The 16,036-nt window shown below is 38.9% G+C and overlaps 1 protein-coding gene across 6 annotated transcripts in view; it reads right to left on the bottom strand.

Moving 5' to 3' along the window:
• The window catches only part of LOC116243194 (uncharacterized), a 62,411-nt gene that overhangs the window by 40,584 nt on the left and 5,791 nt on the right, over window positions 1–16,036 (bottom strand). The window contains exons 3-7 of one of the 6 annotated variants that reach the window (XM_090142954.1): window positions 11,767–12,193; window positions 11,543–11,633; window positions 8,716–8,769; window positions 7,904–8,055; window positions 2,857–7,072 (exon numbers count right to left, since the gene is read on the bottom strand). The gene's annotated coding sequence lies outside the window, so the exon portion shown is untranslated. Of the gene's footprint in view, window positions 1–943; window positions 992–2,856; window positions 7,073–7,903; window positions 8,056–8,715; window positions 8,770–11,542; window positions 12,194–16,036 lie in introns of those variants that run through there. The other 5 variants (XM_090142958.1, XM_090142952.1, XM_090142956.1 and 2 more) reach the window with 5 other exon arrangements.

The following is a 16,036-nucleotide window of genomic DNA, read 5'->3' as shown; positions in this document are numbered from 1 at the left end:
TGTCAAAAGCATGCCCAAGTGGGTTTCAGAAAACATCACTGCAGTTTTGCACCTCTTGCGGGACCAGGTCTCCTCAAGAAGGTTTTGGTTGTTTCTTTCGAAGTTTATCTCAGACATCAGCAGAGATAAGAATAGGAGCTGTAGATTTGCTCATCTTAACATCTAAATAGCAAGGAAAATTAAAATTCATGTTGTAAGCAGCCCAGTTCAGCCTTTAACAAAAAGCCCCTAATGCAGTGCCAAAATGACTCTACTGGGGAAGAAAATGCAGTGTCACAGGATTGGTGAAGAGATTTTCTCTCTTTCATTGACAAAGGGACAGGACATATTTCAAAGAACAATGAAGGGAACAAATTCATAGAATCATTAGAGTTGGAAAGTACCCTTAAAGGCCATCTAGTTCAACCCCACCTACAATGAACAGGGACACCTACAGCTCTATCAGATGCTCAGAGCCCCTTCCAGCCTGATTGTGAATGTCTTCAGTGACAGGGCATTCACCATCACTCAGTGCAACCTGTGCCAGTACCTCAATGCCCTTATAGTAAAAGCTTTTTCCTTATATCCAATCTAAATCTCCCCTCTTTTAGTTTGAAACCATTTCCCCTTATCCTATCTCAGCAGACCCTGCTAAATAGTCTGTTTCCTCTTTTCTTATGGCCCCACCTAATTGCCCAGCAAAGCACTTAAAGTGAGGCTGCTCAAGAATTCTAGAAATCACAGCAGAGGAATTATTTTCAGAAGTTTATCCTGAACATCTCCTCAGTAGTTTTATTCCCTTCTAATAGAGAATCCATTAGGGATGTCATTTTTTAGTTTTAAACATATTTTCATGGTCACGTTGCAGGTAGACTACCAGGTGTTTTTAAGATTAAGCTGTTTTTGCACTTCAGTATGACTGCAGGAATGACAAACACCACAGGTTACAACACAAAGACCTTACCTTTTTCAAAATCAAATCAATTGCACAACAGGTCATATGTTCACAGATCTGTAAATACAAAGTCTCTGTAAACAAATGACACAGTTCAAGACTCAACGTGAAAGAATTCCCTTAAAATCAAAACTTCATATCCTAGGAGTTAAAACACCGTATTTCTATTTATAAATTACAACCAAGTTTTCTTCTCTACGGGCAGCCTGTGGTTCATCAGCTCTACAGGAGTTTTAAATAAAAATATATATAAGTAACAAAATACATGAGAAAAACCAAGACAGAAAAAGGAAACAATAAACAGATACCCTAGCATCCCAGTGAATGAATGAGGGAAGAAAGAAAAAAAAAAAAAATATATATATATATATATATACCCCACCTCTTCACATATCTTACATGTGTTTCTACAACTAGCTGAGCACAGCTTTTTCTATTGAGAAAAGATCCTTTAATTGGCTTCATTTAAACAAAATCAGGTGGGTGATTAAAATAATTATTAGGGATCTCTCCTGTCAAGGCTGACTGCAGCTGAATCAGGTTGATAGTGAACCTCTCCCTGTGGTGGAAATGATAATGCACTGCTTGATTGACTCCCTGGGTCAAACCAGGTGGTACAAGCCATGCTGCAGACTATCTCCCTGGCTGGCATATAGTATCAGCTACTCTTCAATGCAAAGTATATTTATTATTCACTGCCAGATAGCTTTCCATAACCAGGGAAATAAATCAGATACTCAGAGAAATAGAGAAAGTATCAAAGAAAATCACAGTAAATGTGGGAAAATGAGAAGGGAGGAAAGAAAGTAAACACAAACATATGAGCTTAATCTCATTTGCTTACCCACTAAGAACTATTTTTTCTCCTGGAAAGACTTCTCTCTAAACACCCATTTGTATTCTGCTCTTATCATGCAAGCATGGAGTACTTAACCCACAGCTGTGGGTAGGGCCACACGCAGGGCCTTGGTCTTGCACACCCTGTGCTCATGTGAACCTTCTGGGGAATGAAATATTTAAAACCAATGTTGTTACTTTATTGTCTAGAATCCAAAACAGGATATTGCAACTATTGCAGTGAAAGTGGAAGGTTTATAGGAAAATTTAAACAAAATATTTCGAAGACATTCTCTCTAGAGGAGGTTCTTACCTATCTGACACCAACTTTCTGGGTTAACAGAGAGATTATGACACCTGTACCCAAATGAAAAACAAGCAAATGCTGGGAAAAGACCTCTATTAAGTCAAGGCAATCAAGAAATAGAATAAAAAATACTTCTTATAAGGAGATATCTCTCAAGGGAGGTTCTAAATTCAGATGGTGAAAAAACATAAATGGCAGCAAAAAATCCCTTCCAACTCAAAAGATGCTATGATTCTATAATCATTCTTTCTGCAGTTGTGAACTATGGTCTGCCCTGGGATGTGGAAGACTGTCCACTCTCAAAATGTTGTTTGCATCATGTGAAAAAATCTGTCTTCTACTGGGAGAGTTCCCTTGTGCCAAGAAGAACGTGGTATCTTTGCCTATCTCACCAATATTTTTAGATGGCATCTGTATCAACAACAAAACAAGAAAGAGCTTGGACTTGATGATCCTTATGGGTCCCTTCCAACTCGAGATGTTCCATGATTGCTGCAAACTAAGGGGTCTTTATGACTGCTGCTTTGAACTTTGGTATCAATAGATGCCTGCATAGGGATTCCAAATTCCAACAAAACAAAGTTCCTGCAAGTTGAACAAGTGGCTGAGCTGAGGGTGTTTGTTTGGAACAGAAGATATAAGCAGCATCATAGCAAATTTGGAGTGGAGTGAATTGTAACCAAATCAAAGCTGAGGACAAAAAGTTAACTGGTAGAGAAAGGGTGGAGGAGACCTGGAGTGCAGCAGAGCTTACACCAGGGCAGACATGGGGATGCAGCAAATGGTGCTCAGGAGTAGCTGAAGAATAATAAGCATTAGAGAAGAGTCAGTGACAAATCATAGAATAATGCCCTTTCATCTCCACATTCAGGCCTGGCTGACTGGTATGTAGAATGCCAGCTTTTCAGAAATCCCAGTTACAATCTGAGCCATTGCAATCCCCTGGGCAGGTGAACTGACCTCACTTGGGCTTGGATCACTGCTTGTTGGCAACTCTGTTGAAAGAAATTCATTTCACAAAGGAATTTCTGAAATGCAGCCAGCCATCACTGACCTTTCTATTAAAAACAACATTAAACTCATTCTTGGGCTCAGGACTTCTTGAGAAAAAATGCAAACTGCACATTTCTCAGGGAAGTAGACACTAATAAAAACATGCATCGTAACATTTGGCTTTTGACTATCTATCTGTCTCCAGGACTGGAAAGTTGTTTGAACCACAAACTTGGTGCGTAAGTACTCAGTTAGTGGTAATTGCTCAAGTTTTCTAGCACTGTCCCATCAGCAAACTATGAAATGCAGCAAAACTAATGAATACTCAGATAAGAAATGAGACAGGACACATAGCTGGACATCAGAAGTTGATCCCTCATTTAGTAGGCACTAGAAAGCAACTGCCATCAGAGGGAACAGGACAAACAGCAAGCAGTACTCCTGGATCTTTCACTCCAGTGCACATTCCATCTCATCAAATCCCATCCCATCCCATCATACCCGGCCCAAGCAGAACACAGCAGGGGAGCATTCTTGAGGAATCACCAATGACGAGGCAGGCTGCCAAACTAAGGCCTCTAAAGAATGAACAGTAAATAACAGCAAGCAAAGATTTGTTTTCTATCATTCATCTCCTACTGAACACTGTTTTCTACCATCTGCAATGAGTAAAGCCACTCCCTCAGCCTAGAAAGCCCCAGGAAATTCATCAAATGAGGAAATAAAAGGAAGACTTTTTTTGCAAAGCAGATAACTCCTTGAGTTTGGTAGACATTGCTATAACTTTGTTTTTAATGCCAACATCTTTGTTTAGAGCAAGCTGGCATCGAACGTGGTACAAGTGGTTCACATATAATGGAGAGCTGAAAGCCCTGAGAACATCAGCTTTAGAATGGTCCTCCTAGTGCAAATTGTCTTAATGCTCCATTGCTCTTAAGATCCCAAAAGTCCAGGTGAAAGGCTTCTCCTTCAGCTTCGCTGTTTTCTCTCTGTTCCGATCAAAACATAGCATTCAGTATATTTCTCTAGAGATTTTTTAAAGTGAGATATGAAAAGCAAAAACAATTAATGTCTAATGAATGACATTTCCCCCTTTCCTCCCAGTTACCAAAGTAAATTTCCAAGCATTAGTTCAATTTAGCCTAATGGTAGCAAATCCTAAGACCATTAAGCAATATAGAGAGAACAGGGAGTCACAAAGTGTTGCAGCTTATTAAAGTGCCTTTAATGCTACCTTAAAAGCTCACGATTTCAGTAGGCCTGGAATGGTATATTAAAAAAAAATTAACTCAAAAGGTAGATTTTTTTTATTCAGTGGATCTTGTATACAACACACAATGACTTATTCATCTTAAGAATGTTCAGAAATAAAGTCTCTACAGGAGCAGAGTGATTCCAGGAGCAAGACTATTAAGCATGGTGATAACAAGTACAGCTAACAAGACTGACAATATAAGGATTTACATCCTCTTGCAAACAGAGTTCTTTCTTTTGGAGAAATAAATATTCCTCCTCTTATGTGTTCCTAAATTTGAGTTCTCTGTTTAATAATTTACTTTGATTCTCATTGCTCTTGTTGCATGCTTTTCTTTTAAAGAGAAACAACTGGTTGAATCTGAAAGACAGACATAGCATTCATAACACAGGTCTGCATCTGCCTTCCATTTGGAAAGCTTAGTTTAGCAGATTTAATGTTATTATTAATTTATTTGCATGGGCTTGGTAGCGTCTAAAATTACATCACACCCAAAAAATATATTTTTTATTTCCATTTCAATTTTATTTCTCTTTTATCCAATATTCCCTCCAGGCTGAGAGACCTTATAGCTAAAGGTTAAAGCTGACATTTATGGCTCCATATTTGTTTATATTTGTACATAACCACATAAAAATGAACAGATCTCATTTCCATATACACTTGGATGCAACAACAATTTTCACCAGCACTTGGTAAGCAGAAGACAAATGTTTTATTGTTAGTACTCCAAAAATGGTGATGACAATAAGTTGACCAACCTTTTGAGCAGAATAAGACAGACTGCAGAACCCTCAGTGCAAATTCCAAAAGTGTAATTAGATTACCAAAATTCAAATTAAGTTGTAGAGCACATCATTTTCTTCTCACAGTACTGCTGATTATCAAAACGTTTAGCATGGATACACTCTTTTATGATGCAGTCATATAATTCACGGACTTTAAAACTCAAATCAGAACTTTAGTTGTTAGCATTGTCACAAATGTTGAAATACATTTGGCCACAGTGAAGAAATCATTCTCTAGCAAACTATAATTTAATAAATATTTGCTATGTGTATTTTCCATTTCCTGTTCAAAATCCAGCAAATGCCACAACGTGTTTCTTTGTTTTTAAAATGTGTTTTATCTCAACGCTTCTACTTTCTGCCATAAGACCTATGTTATAAATGTTGTGTACATATTAGAATAAGGGGCTTCATTACCAGATTAGTATTTCCTCTTCTTTCAATCTGCAAATATGCATAGGCTTCAATTCAAACTGAACATATCTGCCAAAAACCTCACTTATGCCATCAAGATTAGTCTCTCTTATGTACATGCAACGGAGAAAATAAAGAAATTATTATTTTTTGTGGTTAGTTGCTGGCCCAGCATGGTTTTCTTTTTTTTTTTGTGGCAAACATAATTCACTGGATTGCTTCAGGCAGCATCAAGAAAACACTTGCAAGAAGCAAGTTCAGTTCACAAAGAAGTCTTTATTACACTTCCATTCCTCTGTGTCCAGCTGTTGAATGTCACTGATTTGCTTATCCCAGCAAATGGCTTCATTCATTTACAGGTTTCCCAGCAGACACAAATCACAGAATCAGAAGAGACCAGCAAAAAGACAAAGGAGGCTGTATCATTTTCCCTGGTTTTACTGCAGCTCTCTTTCACATCACTCCCTTCAGCTGCAGTACTTGGATTTGCTGCCCGTCTGCAGCATTAAGGACCCAGCCAAGGAATATCATCCCCAGGTACATCTCCCAGCTACTCTGTACTACTCTGACCGTTTCCTCTGTCATTAATTCCTCACGCAATTCCACATAAAGCTTTGGTTGCATGAAGCAAGACCTTTACACAGGTTATTTTGTATAACAATTCATAAAGCATGCTTCACCTTTTCCCTCAAAGATGGATCCTGTCCCTTTGCTGTACATTATGGTGGCAATGCTAAGTCATTCTATCTCGATAAATAGTCATTGACATTTTTCATTGGAAACAAAATAACATTAGACAACTACTATACTAGTAAATAGAAGAGGTCAAGGCTCATCCTCTGGCCTTGAGACTGAGGGACAAAGTCCAGCTTTCATCTCCTGCCATCTGGGATCAGTGCCCAGATGAAGCAGAGCTCTGGGTTGGATCCAAGCATTGCTGGGGAAACGTGCAAGTTGGCACATGCCAAAACTGCGCCAGGAACTGAACTAACAATCCGGTTATTAGCCCAGGCTTAGATCCCAGCATTAGTTAGATTACAAGTGTAGCCTTAAAGACCTACAAAATCTATGGAATGCAATAAGAGTAACTACATTTTTTGTAACTATTTTGTCATCCATCATCTTGATTAAAAGATTAAAATGGTTGCCTTGGAGACATTCTTCTAAGAAGTTTTAGCATGTATGCTTGCAAATTCTCAGCTTCCACGCTGAAAATAACTAGTCATGTACATGTGCTTTCTGGAGAAAGAAAGCCCTACTGACAATATCTCAGAATAAGCTCAAAAGAAATGGAGAAAGCAAGGAAGACATGAATGTGTGGCAGCAAGCAGGCATGGAGCAGCTGCATGACAGCTAGATGGTGGTCTGCTGTCAGTCTGTGTTAGTAAAAGAGGATGACGGGCTGCAGGAATACTAGTATCAACAGGCCAGGTGGAATCACAAGCAGTTTGCAGCCTATCCCATAAATGATTGCTTGCCACCTGTTAGTCACAGCTGTACTGCTCCAGTTTGCTTCTTCCAAACACAAAGAATCACAATCTTGTCTTACAGAAGAATTTTGAAGATCCAAAGCAAAAAAAAAAAAAAATTGGAATCAAATTTATCATCAGCATATATTCCCACGTCCTTGATGCCACTGCATTGCTTCTGTTCAACAAATTGCCTAACTGTATGCTTGCAACCAAGTGCAGCTGGAGCCAGTTCCTTCTCTCAGAGATGCACATGCACCCCACTCTCAGAGATGCACCTCACCCCACTCCCAGCCATCTTTAAGTGCCTCTGCTCAGCCACTTGTGCTGCATTTCTTCAAGAGCCAAATGGTTTCCTACCTTATTAGCAGCCATCTGACTTCCTTTTACCAAGGAATTTTTATGTTCATTTCTTCCTGAGGTTTAATTTTCTAATAACTACACAAACAATATTTAAATATCTTTCCCTTCACTGAAATACAGGAACCTCATCTACATATGTAGAAAGAATCAACTGAGGAAGAGAAACTTACAACGTGTACAAAGTATTGACTGGTCTGGCACAGTCAGCAAGCTCAAGGTTGCCCAGAGAGGTGATGGATGCCCAGTCCCTGGAGACATCCAAGGTCAGGCAGGGTGGGACTCTGAGCACCTGATCTACTGTGGTATCCATGTTCATGCAGGGGAGGTGGACCAGATAACCTTTAAGGGTCCCTTGCAACTCAAACAATTCTATGATTCTAAGTTTAACAGAAGACGAACACGATGTTACATCAGGGAAGAACTATATCTGCTAGCTAACATTCCTTTGTTCTGAATGCTTGGATATAAATTTTACAGTAACTTCTGATATTAATAATTATATCTTTACGAAATACTAATTAAAGGGTAAGATGATTACCTTACCTTCATTTTACCCAATTCTGGGCCAGCAGTTTTCAAGTAAATGCCTTCTGGAAGTTATTTACTACTATTCCATTTCTCTTCAGTACTGTGCTAGTAATCTTGGCTTTTTCTTCTTTCATCAGACTCAAATCTATGTTAGTTTTTCTGTAGAGCTAAGTAAGACACCAAAAAAAATTATATAATGCTAAGAAGATCAAAACCCCCATCTAGTTTTTCCTCAGTTTAGGATATTTCAAAACTTAAGTCATGTTACTTTGCAAGATGAAAGTACAACAAACAGAATGTGTCTGCTCCCACCACTATTACTTTTGCCCTGTCTGTTCTTCTCTTGTATTAAAGCAAAGCATCCCACTACTTAGCAATTACAAGTTACAGAGAGAGGAGTCATCCAAAGAGTAAACAAGACTCCCACTGTAGCAGTTTATTTCCATAGTGATAAGCAAAACCACCTGGTAGGAAACAGTTTGTCCAAGCAATAGCATTGGTGCTTGGGTTTATTAACTACCTTACCTCCTTAGCATTCTCAAGTCATCTGGGAAACCTCACCTAGCCTGTACAGAATGACTGTTACTTCTTAAAAAACACAAAGGGACAGCATTTAGTATATATAATTTCATTACCCAACCATTCCTTGCCTTTTTATTTTAAAGGGAGAAATTTTTTCCTCTCAAAAAGCTCTAAATGGAGACATTAGAGAATCTTTCAGCAGTCAAACCAAAGGCCACTATCTTTTGTAGCAAGGACAGCACAGAGAACACTGAATACCCATGAAATCTTATGCATGCACAATAAGATTTGTGCTGAAAACTTACTTTCCACGCAGGAAACCCAGCAGCCTCTTGCTGATCCCCAGAGGTAATGGTTAGCTGGAGAAAAACATATTGCAGGGTATGAAAAACCCAAGTGAATCACACCTTAGTAATCATGCAGGATGCATTTTGATACATGACAAAGCAACAGATAATGAAGAATTCTTAAGATGAAACTTCAGAAAAATACCAGATCTGGATGAAAGATAGATAATTTAAATCTTGTTTTTTATTTGTTTATCACTCTATTAAGTTAAAGAACTGTAGAGTTATTTCTGAACCTGTAATTACTGTCAGCAAGGTATTTTGACCTATGATAAGAACTTGTTTGTGTGTGTATATACATATGTGAGTGCATGCGTGGATGCATTTGCACTAGATAAATGTCTTTAAAAGCCTGAATAAGCATCTTAGGACACATATTACTTACAGACTTTGTTTTCAAAAGGGTAGGTGCCACAACATCAGCTACAAGGTGTGTCCCCAGGCAGTAAGTTGGCACTTCAACTGAACTATTTCATTATTTTGATCTTTTCATAACATAAATATCATTTGGCTTATTTCACTCATCTGCTACAACTTGTTTTTCACTCATGCAAGCTCTCTGAAGCACAGACTGGTTTTATTACCTGTTTACACAGTGCTTACCACAATCTTTGTCAGGACCCACATATAGGGTACTGTGCCTAGTATACACAGGCATATTATCCCTGATTAATTTGAAGTCATGTTTAGGCATACAATTAGACATCCCTGTAGGTCTTGAAGGACTCCAACTGCATCTAAACTAAGTCACAGAAAACTGTTCCCATGTAGACATCCACTATTCAGGCCTGCACCTTCTCTGGAAGATCTGAGATCCCTGCAGAATTTGAATTTTTCTTCTTAAATAGCAAAATACTCTTTCAAATTAGAAGATATTCAAGAAAAGTGGTTTTAGTAATATTTCTGGAGATACTACACCTCTGAGGACTGGTTGATGCCCTTTTCCCTTCTGTTTTCCTCCAGGAAAGTGCCTGTGTTTTCTTGCTTCTCTTTCCCAGGACTTCTCAAGAATTTCTCTTGCTAGTAAAGCCTAATGAGATCATAAGTAGGAAGGCAGCCTCGCTTAAAGAACAGATACTGTACTGCTCCATTCATAAAACATTCAGCTTAACAGCTGACATGCCCTGACCATCTACAGAGTGATATATTTTTATACAATACAGAACAGAAGGAATAATGTCTTCTAAACCAACAGGATTAAGAACATAATAGGAAGAAATTGAACTTTCCCAAGCCATGACTATCACATATGGCTGAAGCATGAGTTATTTAAACTCCACATGGCCATTGTGTGACTGCTGCTTCAGCAAGAGAAATTTCTATGTTCATCCTCCCAGGCAAACCTCAAGCTTAACACATGGATCTGTCACTGAAGCTGATTGTTTTCTTTCAAAAAGAAAATCTGTGTGCTTCTCATAAGCCTAAGGTATTTTTGCCTGAGTAGTCCCTGTGAGACAGACGCTTTTGGAAGCGTCCACAGCAGATTTGCAGAGCAGAGCCTGGAAGCAATCCCCATGGAGACACAGAGAACAGAAACATACATCTCTTCTCCTGTATCGCCTGGGCACAGCAAGACATATTGAGGTTCAAACTGCAATCATACTCTGTCCTGTGGTCCTATCCTCCCCACTGCAAGTGAACTTTTGTTCGAGTTTTTTGTTTTTTTTTTTTAAATAATAAACTGGGAAGACATCATTTATGTAATAACAGTCACTGATCTCTATTTTCTTTATCTTTTAAGAAAATGTAAGAATATAATCCTTGCCCAGAGACTTCTACCAGCATAAATAAACTCAAAACCTGGCATACTTCGACCAGGCTGCAAGACCAATGAATTAAGCTGTAGGTTTTTCAGATAGGGATCTTTGGGACAAGGATAAAAGCATTAATTCTCACTTTAACTTCTAGTATCCTGTTGATATGAGAATAACACATGAGCAAAAGCAAAAGAACAGAATGCACAACTGTGATGTGTTCTTTGAAGATATTTTCCACCTGTGCAACTTCATGACAAAGCTATGTCGCTCTTTGTGTAGTCTTCATTTCTCTTTCAACCCAAGTGCCCATGATTCTTTGCACCTACACGCTTTATTAGGCAACAGGGCCAGTTCTGGAAGAACATCTTTGCACTGTGAGTCTGGAGAATTATGTAATATTTGACTTGCATCCTATTTGGACAGTCTGCTTCCTTTATGCTGGTCTAGGCCCAAAGTCCTCCAGACTTCAGTGCTAAAAGGAGTGAAGAAAATGAAAAGCCCAGATGCAGTGATCGTAACCCACAAATAATAGAAGAAAGATTGAAATAAAAGTTGAGTTCTGTAGTTCAGCAATAGAAATGTGAAAACAGGCTGTGTTCAAATACTGATGACAGACGCACCAGACTGTTAAGCCCGTACCTCCCTTCAGTAATAACAGCTACAGGCCCTCTTTGCTTTGGATATGTGACTGCTTAAGCCTTTCTTATCCTTCCATTTGCATCAGCTTCTGTTTTGGACTCAGTAATGTCTATCTACTGTATCACTCAGTGATAAACATTCCACTTTACAAACACTTGTTACATTGCCCTTCAAATGAGATAGACATCCCCCCATCATTGTCATTTAATTTTCACTTTTATGACTGCAAGAGTGTTTAGCAATTTTCTGCTGCTTCTAGTAAATAATTCTAAGAAAATGTTCACTGGCAAAATATAGAACAAAGAACTCAAGGAGGATAACTTTAGCCATTTATTGCTGCTACTAATTTTACTAACCTTCTTATCATAATTACTTATTGGCCTACTTACCCAGTTATCCTAACCTCACAGCCTTGACTTCCGCTGCGCTTGGGATTCAGCGTTAGTAAAGCTTAAGTCTGTTACTGACACTAAGTACAACCTAAAAATGAAACAGAGGAAGAGCAATCATTCAAATGATGTCATCCAAAACAATGTCATTTCTCTGACAATAGTTCTTATCACCATAAAAGTCCAAGGACAAAAGGAAGGGAGGAGGAACATCTTCCACAGACCAATGGCTACAGAAGGGAGAACTCTCAGTCCTTTCTTCAGCTTCTAAATAGGGCAGTGATGTTCAAAGCTAAACGCAGCTGAAGAAATTCTTCTGAGTTCAGTTAGGTATGATGATCAGTTTGAACTGATCTGAGGGTAATGGCTTTAAATTACAAGATGATATGTTCAGACGAGATGACAGGGATAAATTCTTCACTGTGAGAGTTGTGAGACAGTGGCACAGAGAAGCTGCCCCATCCCTGCAAGTGTTCAAGGCCAGGTTGGATGGGGCTTTAGGCAATCTGATCTACTGGGCTGAGGGAATGGAACCAGATGTCACAGCTGTGGAGATGGGTATGGTGAGTCTGGATTCATTCTGTGCAGGTATTTCTTTTCTTCTAAAATGAGTGCAGTGATACAGGGTGTTCGTAGCTGAAGGGACAACTCCTGGAAAGACAAGGAAAATATCTGGTAATGACTGATGGAGACTAGAACCCTTAAGGTATTCTCTGAACTGGCTCCAGACTACCAAGAGAGTAAGACAGCCAGGGGTAGAGTTTTCTGTCAAAACCATAGCTCTGAAAAATGAACCACTTTAGAGGAGCACTGCAATGGGATGGAAACTTTTTTTAGATTGTGGAACTGAATATTTAAAATGTTGAATGCAAATACCACCCATTCCTGTCAAAAGGCACAGCTGTATACTGCAAATGCATTAGGTTTGTCCCAAGTGTTTGATGTTCTAGAGGACTGCAGTAATTTACTTTACATGCACTGTCACAATGATAGCTATTATCCATCAAATTATACATCATTAGAGTGCAGATGTTTGGTCTTAATTATATGTATGAAAAGTTTAAAAACATTACAAGTAGAAGCACATTCTAGTATACCTTTCCAGAAACTCACAGCTTTTAAGAGTCACAACATACACATGGCATTAATGCTATCTGTTAAAAGTCTATTGCACTAATTACAACTCAATTGAAAATAACTTCAAAAATGCTTTCCGCACATAATCTATTTTTTGTTGTTGTTGAACTAAATATTGCACTTATATACAGTTCACCACATCAGTTTTTTTTCCAGTGTGTTGTAAAGCTTTGATTCTCCTCCTCTCTAACAGCACTGATATGTGCTCAGTGTTTATAATTGATGCTCTGAGTATGTTTAGGAATTTTGGCACCTGTTCTGTCCCTCCCCATCAGCCTAAACCACATCTATTCATAAGGTTAGAAAGTGCACACCCACATACATAGATCTTTGCAAATCAAGCAGTGTAGCAGCTGAGATTTCCAGTGCTTTTAATCTCAGTCATTAAAAGAGGCTTCTAATCTTCTAGTAATGCTCCCTTCAAACTGTATTGTAATCTGTTTATCTCTTTAAGGAGCTACTGAATTCCTCCATCACAAGCATCTGTTTGTGAGTGACGTGACAAATTAAAGTGATGTTTCTATAAATTGGTACCCTTTTCTGACACACTAACTCAAGACAACAAACAAGGAAGGTTGGAGTTTAGCCAAAAGCACGTTTAGCTCATATTGGCTTTTAAGCCTGAGCTGGGCTTTTGTTTGGCTAAAACCTGCAAGGAATGGCAAAGAGGAATGAAACAGAAGAAACATCACAAACAACATAACTGTTATTCTCATTCCTATTATTTAGGTGTCTGACTCTTCATTTATTCACAGGTTCAGCACTGTAAGTATTAAGAGTTCTGAACACTGGAGAAGTAATCGTGAGTTATCATCACAGCAAGATGTAGACACGCGTGACACTCATTTAAAGGGAACCAGTTTTTCTGCAGGTTTGAAACAGTACAGGGTAACACATTATCTCAGTGTACATCTCCAGTGCTAGAACTGGAAGTCAAAGCCATATAGCAGAACTCACTTCTCATTTTTTGTTATTAAAGGTATCTCTGCTGAGGATTACTTATGCACATACTGCTGCAGAGAATAACATATGATAATGCTATTTTCCTACAGAACTGTTTATTCAGTTATGTAAGGGGGAAAAAAATAGCCTCTCTCATCTGTCAGTATAATGTACTGCAGTTTTTAATCTCCTCATGTTTTCTAAAGGCAGTGAAAAGCTGCTGCAATACACAACTCATGGTTAGGGACAGAAATCTTGGAGAAGATTTTTCCATCCCTAATCTTGTTTGAGATAGAGAAGAAAGCAAATGAATGATATAAAATAGCCTGAGAAGAAGGAACTTATTTTGCAAATTATTATTATCAAAGAGCTGGCATTACATTCTGCCTTGGCCAAAGTACACACAAGTAAAAGCGCAGCAAGTCTCTCTTTCTGGCCACGGTGAACTTCACTGAAAGAAGTGTGTTTTTAATGATAAACTATAAGTAAGACATTTTTACAGATGCTACTTGTGCCAAAGAGATCATTCTGTTCAAATGAGAGACTAGCATTGCAATGTTATGCTAATTCAGGGATTTTAATTATTAGATATTTGAACACAAGGTATTTCTTCTGGCTTTTATAAGGACTCTTCATAGCACAACAGTTACTTACTGGATCTATTGTGCAAGTTTAACCTGCAAAAGTAAATGCTACCTTTTTCTCTTATTAAGATCTTTAGGATAAACGTTATACTTTAGTATAATGTTATACTTTAGTATACGAATAATCACATGCACAAGTACCTACCCACAATCAAGTTCAAAACAAGTTTGCCAGAAAAGGGTTACAACAAAGAAAAACAGCAAAAGGAGCCCAGCAGAACAGAAAACCAGATATGTCAAATGTTTCAACTGCATCTATCATGAATTAGCATCTACAAGCACAGAAAAGTAGGAAAAATAAACTGCGTGTATCGAATCTACCATGACTCATAGCAGCTCTATTGTACTTTCTCATGTTTATAAAGTACATTCACTGTAGTTCATGGCACACTAATGCTGTGAGAAGATTGTTGCTCCCATCTCAGATACACAGAAGTTGAGTAAAAGAGCAGTTGAACGGCTCCGCCATTTCAGAAATCTAACTTATATTTTCCAGAAAGGGATACAGGTTTAAAGGGTGACACAAAGGCAAAGGAACTTGATGTCAAATGTGACTTTTAAAAAGTAAAATACTACAGACATGACAAAACACTGTGTTTTCCAAGGATTAAAAGGTAATAGGTACCATAGCCTGACGGACTTCTATGCTTTGGGGCAAGAAAATGCCAACATGTAAGCAGGTTAATCAACTACTGCACTTATTTGGGTGCTTTACTCCCCTGCTTGCAGCCAAACTGCAGCCTCTGGTCTTCAGGGATACTGGTGACCCCTCAGTGCTGCCTTGTCCCCACTGCTCACTGTTCTGATCCCTGGTGATGCAGGAGAAGCAGAACACCATGGTACAGCAGCCTCAGGTACAGCTCTGAGCAGCTTCTAATGAGCTGAAATTGTCTGGAACTAATGCATTTAAAAAAAAAGAGAGAGGGAAGAAAGTACCAGGACCAGAGCATGGCTGTAGATTGACAGAAGAATGGGAAGAACAGAGCTGAAGATAATGCAGGAGACAGTGATAGGAGCACACACTGGTGGGACATTAACAGCATTGCATGGGATAATGGATGGTGTAAGCCCTATTTCTCCAGTAGTCAGAGCTAAGAAACTCTTTGATGTGCACCAGGAGTCACATTTTGACCTTTAAAGCCTGTACATATTTAGGAGCTGGCAACTTCCTCCTAAGCCTTCATAAGAAGAACAGAAAAAAAGAAGTCTAAACATTTTACCTCACTGTTACTGCAGACCACCTCGTTATTCTGTGTCAGTGTTCAGGGCCATGTGGCTCTGGCATTCTGTTAGCAGAAGCAGTGTGGAACTCAGACTCCCAAGGACTGGCAATGCAGCTGACTTGCTTCAGCCAGAGACCTGAACTGAGTAGTTGTCAAGTAATTCTCTTTTTCTTCCACAGCAATTGCTGAGAAGTGAACTATTTATAACTGTTATACCATTTTCCTGTTTACAGTCACCACTGCTTCCTATTAAATGGCATTTAGTCATACATGGGAGTTTTATAGGTCTGTAACACAGTACCTTCAATGCTCTCCTGGGGCTACAAACTCCTCATACAGATACGTTAGCATTGTAAGAACATGTACAGAAGTGCTGCAGAAAGTATGGGCACCTTGAAATCTAGTTCCTAGGACCAAAGCCCTCTGCTGAAAGCCAACCTGTGCTCCTGGGGCTGGAGCTGGACCTCACTGAAGGAACACAGGCCCTGCACTGCACTGAGTCTGCAGCCATGCTACACACCACATGCATCTGCACCAAGCCAAGACCA

Source organism: Phasianus colchicus, chromosome 6, assembly GCF_987193195.1.
Source record: "Phasianus colchicus chromosome 6, bPhaCol1.hap1.1, whole genome shotgun sequence".
NCBI classification, from domain to species: domain Eukaryota; kingdom Metazoa; phylum Chordata; class Aves; order Galliformes; family Phasianidae; genus Phasianus; species Phasianus colchicus.
This window is presented reverse-complemented; position numbering and strand designations above follow the sequence as displayed.